The sequence below is a fragment of the Cottoperca gobio genome, chromosome 1 (genome assembly GCF_900634415.1).
Source record: "Cottoperca gobio chromosome 1, fCotGob3.1, whole genome shotgun sequence".
Taxonomy (NCBI): domain Eukaryota; kingdom Metazoa; phylum Chordata; class Actinopteri; order Perciformes; family Bovichtidae; genus Cottoperca; species Cottoperca gobio.
In genome coordinates, this window is record NC_041355.1 from 19659046 (window position 1) to 19665061 (window position 6016).

A 6016-nucleotide genomic window follows, 5' to 3' on the forward strand; every position below is an offset into this window, starting at 1 on the left:
GTCATAGCGCCCTCAGAGCTCCTAAAACCCAACAAATAGTTCAAAAACTTTTTCTGTAACTTAGTTTATTCCTTTGTTTGAGTGAAATCAATGCAACCTATATTTATTACAAATTAGGTATTATTTAAAAAGTTTAGGTCTTTGGATCAGTTACAATAACAATGTGCACACAAAAGTAATTGCTTGGATTCTGGAGAGCGAGGAAGCGTAAGAGGTAAGAGTCATGAGCAGTCCGACAGTCACACAGGGTGTAAACAAGCTAGCAGTGTAGCCAGATTAGCTACAAATGTTTTTTGGAGGTAAAAGTGAGCACATTCGTAATGTCGCGTATAATCTTGAATTGTACAGGTAAACTGTAAGTGACCCCAACTAATCCAAGTAGAGGTCAAAGACAAATAAGGAAACTGGTCTGTGAACTGTGATGGATGTTTACAGCAGAGAGTTTGGGTATTAACGTGACAGTAGTTTTCTCCTGCAACTAAATAAGACTAATCTTGTTTACAAATGCATGTGTGATAATCATATCACTACCAATAGAAAAGTTGTCCCAGTACAATCCGAGTTGTAATAAACTTTAATTTCCATTTGAGTATGGAGCCAGAACAATGTTTAGCCTAGCTTAGCATAAACACTGAAGGTGTGAGGCAGGTTTGTGAGGCTCAAAACATATTGGCTCCATCTCTGCATGTATTGCACATGAGATTGATATCAATAACCTCATCTCATGTTGAACTATCCCTTTAATCTTTATGTTAAACTACTAGTGACACAGTAACCAGCTTTTACCAATTTATAAACTCTGGCAAAGGTCATTGGGATTGAAGCATATTATCAGCCCTGTGTTAAATAGGAAATGCTTCACAGTGACAAAATGACAAAAGGCTCTTCTGCAGTACTGACTAAATCCCTCTGGACGGGCTAAATGAAAGTCACTGTCCACACAGTTGGAGTGAGTAACACTGTGATGAAGAATTTAAAAGGCCAGAAGAAGCTGGCAGAGTGCCGGATGAACTATTCCTGCCTCTGGAGAGGAGCTCTCTGGTGATCAAGCAACAGACCCTGAGGGTATCACGTTTGAGATAGGAAGATGATGTGTGGGTGAATGTGCACGCATTAACAACCTCACACAGAAAGAGAAGTCTGCTAATAAAAACAATATACCTACAATTGTTATGTGATATGTGGGGGGAAGCCTCCAAAAGAAAAACATAAATACCTTTACTTGTAATACAGCCTAACATGGCTGCATTGGAGGTCAGGGCTTAAGTCACTGCAGGCATCATTAACCTTGAAATCTCTCTCTTTGAGGCTGCCGTTTGACTGATGCAATCACAAGAACAAGAACAAAAGCTAATGGTAAGGTGCTCTTCGAAAGAAGAGTTTGGTTAAATGAACCTCAACCTTTTCACTTACATTTCCCATGAATAAGTATTATTCAATCAGAAATCTTTTATACAATCCTGTTCTCTAGGGCTGTTTTTCTTTTCTCTCTAAATGCAAAGCCTCTGTCGAAAAACAAAAAGCACAGGCAGTGAAAAGAACCCTCCACAATGAGCTGGTGTGAATGTAACATTTTAATTCAAATATCCCAGAGTTCACTGAAAAGTACGTTCAATACCCTTTCAATACATTTTCTAATTTTTTTGATGTCCAGGGTCTAATTCTTCACTCATTCTGAGTGAACTAAACTGCACTCTTTCTGTGTAATGTCAGAGTATAAAAGTCAACCGAAAGAAATTACAAGGCTGGTTAAAAAGAACATTTCCTGAGCATCCAAGTCATTTACAAATCATCCACCCATCCATGCATTGTTCATCACTTCTCCTGGTCTGGGTTGCAGCATCTAAGTCCAGATGGTAAGCAACGTTCTGTCTCCTCAGTCCCCCAGCTCCTCCTGAAGGAAGATATTCCCAGGTTATGTTGGATATGTTAATAGACTAAGATTACATTAAAGTATCTGACAATATTAATTAAAGTCCCATCGGTTCGTCAATCCAGCAATTTGGTCCCGATTGAAATATCAACAACTATTGGATGGTTTGCCATGTACAGTAATTCTGTCCTCATATCCATGGAGTCCAGAGCAGGAATCCTTAAGACGTTGGTGACTAGGGTGGTGGTGGTCTAGTGGTTCGGTTTCCAAACAGATCACCGGATGGTTGTGAGTTCAATACTAGGCTGTCACCATTGTGCCCCTGAGCAAGGCACCCTGAGTTGCTCCACTGTCACTGTAGTTAGTTCCCTGTAAATCACTGTGGATAAGTGCGTCTGCTAAATGACCTGTAATGTGATTCTCTCTCTCTCTCTCTTGATATCACAGTGGACCTTTACTCACTGTTTATCTATACACCGCTATCTCTCATGGACATAAGGAGGAAGAGAAGAGTGGAGAGTGCAAGGAAGCATCCTGACTGTGGATATGCTGCGGATATCACCTTGCCCATGAATCTGTGTAACCACCCATATTAGCTGTAGTTAAACGTCTAAATCCAGCAGAGAGCTTTTGACAAATAGCCTGTCTGCTGACTCAGTCTGGGGCCTAATGATGTACCGTTTGACATTTGGTCCATTTCTAAATGATTGCAATATGACTGAAATAACCCAAGCCTTTATTCATTCACAGCCCTGATGGAAAGGAAAAGTTAGTGAGCTGACAATGGATTGGAAGAAAATGTGAGAACAGCAACTGTTGCAAAAAGACCTACACAAATATAGGCCATCCACAGGCGTTCTCCTAATGCTCCTCACACACAAGCAAACATCTGCGAAGTGGTACATTGTGATAGTTATTGCCTCGTCTCAGCACGGCAGATTGGACATCATTGAGGATGCAGTAGGAGGACACTGAATACAAAACATTATTCATACTTGTGAGGACAGAAGAATCATCTGAGAAATCCTTGTGTATTACCATTTTTATTAATAATGGAACACATTGTTCTTAGAGGAAAGGATTGCTTGTGTTGAAGAGAAAAGAAGAGAAGGGGGCTGGATTAGTGTTCAGTCTGCATCAAACAAACAAGTTCATACAAAGTGTCGTCTAAACATGTCCACAGGAAAAAAAGGTTTGTTCTGTTCCGAACGGCCACATTTGAAGGCAGGATGAAAAGCCTGCTATCATAGAGAAGGAGGAGATAACGGCACAAACACAGAAGTAGTTGAGTAAAGGATGAAAGAAGAGACCTTGAGAGAGAAGTTCAAACCAATCCTAGTATATCACCACCACAGACTGGCCAATGTGTAAAATGCTTGTCCGATTCTTTCAGACCTTTCCGACATTAGAAAGAACCCAACTTCATAAAAAAGGTATAAACGGGGGCCGCGGAAACGACTTGAGTCTCGCTTGCAACATTCAAATCAACTCTTTGTTTGAGAGGGAGAAGGGGGGTTGTCAAGGGTTGGCGAGACGTCACCTTTTTGGATGCTAGCCGGGCGCACTTTGGCTCGACTCTGGAGATGGTCCATCTCGGGCGAGACTCGACCCAACACGGCAAATTAAAACTGGTATGTTTTAATGGAAGAAACTCGATATGCCCTATGTGAGTAGATACACGCTTCCTTCTGCGCGGTGATACAGTTGGCGGGTGTAGTTTGGCGCTTTAAGCACCACAAGCCAGACACTCACACCATAACAATCTAGATTGATAAATAGCACTACAAGTAAGAGGAAAAATATGTATTCTTGATTTGGTGGTGATCTGTCCCTTTAAAAAGGTCAGGTTATGCTCAAACAGAATCTAATCAAATGTATTTATTTAGCCCAATATCACAAATTACACATTTGTCTCAGTGTGCTTTACAGACTGTACAGCATATAACACCCTCTGTCCTTAGACCCTCGCACCACACAAGGAAAAAGTCCTCAAAAGAAACCCCACCATTAAAGGGGGAAAAATGAAAGAAACCTCAGGGAGAGCAACTGAGGAGAGATACCTCCCTCAGGACGGACAGACGAGCAATAGATGTCATGTGTACAGGATAAACAACATAGTAAAAATTAGGGCTGTCAAGTGATTACATTTTTTTATCTAATTAATTACAAGCTTTGTGCTTAATTAATCTAAATTAATCGCATAAATTAATATTTGCTGTGAGAAACATTTCAAAATAATGAGTAGCATTATAAACTTAAAGGTCAACATGTCTTTTATTTCAATACTATTTCTCCAATATCTTGTATGCCACAATTATCTTAGACAACACAGACCATCAGTTTGACATCTTTCATTGCAAAACGTCGGTGACGTAAAGGTCAAGGGGCATCTAAGAGCGTGATTAATCTGCGTCCATTTTTTTGTCACGTTATTTTTTCTGTGATTAATTAATCGAAATAAACGCACTAATTCGACAGCCCTAGTAAAAACATAACCTAGGCAATCCATGTGACAGAAATGATGATTGTATCTGTCTCTCCTGGAAGGCGTGTACTCGGTTGCTCACATGAAAAGTAAAAAACAATTGTTGCGTTAAGAATAAAAAAGGGAGCTGAGAGAGAAGATCAAACCCAGGCTCCTTATCACAACCTCACTGACCAGTCACGGTGTTAAGTGGGTGTGAATGTCGGATGACTGCTTTTTGAAAGTAATAACAAATGGTAGGACACGGCCCCCTTAACCTGAGGTCAGAGAGGTGTGGAGGGTGGGGAAGCATACTGGCATCTTAAGACCCCCATAAGTGACCTCCCGGGTGTTTCACCAAGAACCCAATCTGCAACCAGGCAGGTGGTTAGAGGGAATGTGTGTTTCTAGTTTCACTCAGTGGAAAAAGAAAGGAGAATCACAAATCACAAATGTAGACAGCAAAACACTGATCTTGGATTTGAGTAAAAGAATGATGCTACCACTACAGAAGTAGTGGGGCTGGTGATGGTCTAGTGGTCTGGTGGTCCACCTTCCAAACAGAATACTGGAAGGTTGTGAGTTCAATACCACCATTGTGCTGCTGAGCAAGGCACAATGGGGGGCTGTCCCTGTACTTAGTTCACTGTAAGTCACTCTGGATAAGAGCGTCTGTTAAATTATGTATAATCTGTAATGTGATGTAATGTAAAAAAGTTACACGTCATGCAGGAGTGCGTTGTTAGAGACAATGTTAGCAAAGTAAAAGGTACCGTTAGCCAGTGTTTGACTCACAAACCTTAGACCGTTGCAGGCATCAACTTTAGCAACTGGGCCTGCTTTAACACTATTCCATTTAAAACAAATTAGGAAGAAAGCAACGTTATGTAACGCCATCCACCCTGCATGCACTACCACAACATAACTGAGAGCAGCCTATTGAAAATACTCTTGTCCATTAACTAACATTTGATCGTTTATATGATCTTGAACATAACATAGCCCTTTCAGATGACAGTGTTTTCCCTTTTGGAAAGAAATCTTCCACCAACACCATCCATGTGGCTCCCTGCTCTGCACACCTGTTCCCAATCCCCTCATCAGCTCAGGAGCCTCTGCCTCCCCAGCTGCTCCTCATTGGCTCATTAGTCGTTCTGTATATAGTCAGCATTTCCTCTTGTTACAGGTCATGTTGTATAAATTGCTATTGTGGAAGTGGTCTAGCCCTTGCCTTTTTCTTTGTCTGCTGCAGCTGATTGTCCAAATTTTAGTTCACATTCTTGTTATGCATATGTTACATTTGAGTTCCCAGAAAGTAGGAAGGTTATTTTTCAGGCTTTCTAAATTTAGCCCGCACCTCAACATGTTCCTGCCACCCCCAGGTTTAAAAAGTCCCTGTTAGATGGCTATAATGATATTCAGCTGTACTGTGGGACTGGGACCCACCAATTTAAATTACATCAGTAATTACGAGGCTAATGGGGTTGCTGCCATTTGTAGTTGAATACATTTAACCTTACACATTATTCATGAAGTGGAGAAGCTGAACAAGTGACGGGCATAATAAAAAAGGAATAAGACAAATGACTGTACGAGTCAAGTTCATATTAGTCATTAACTATGTCTGAGAATAAAACCACATCACAAAAATCATGCAGATAGCAAAATATGGGTCTCTG

General features: G+C 40.8%; 1 long non-coding RNA gene across 2 annotated transcripts in view; it reads right to left on the minus strand.

The window, feature by feature from the left end:
* Window positions 1-1573: 1573 nt before the first annotated feature.
* LOC115011338 (uncharacterized) overlaps window positions 1574-6016 on the minus strand; it is a 65311-nt gene continuing 60868 nt past the window's right edge. For both annotated transcript variants that reach the window (XR_003832574.1, XR_003832575.1), the window contains one exon: window positions 1574-1894. This is a non-coding gene — a long non-coding RNA (uncharacterized LOC115011338). The remainder of the gene's footprint in view (window positions 1895-6016) is intronic.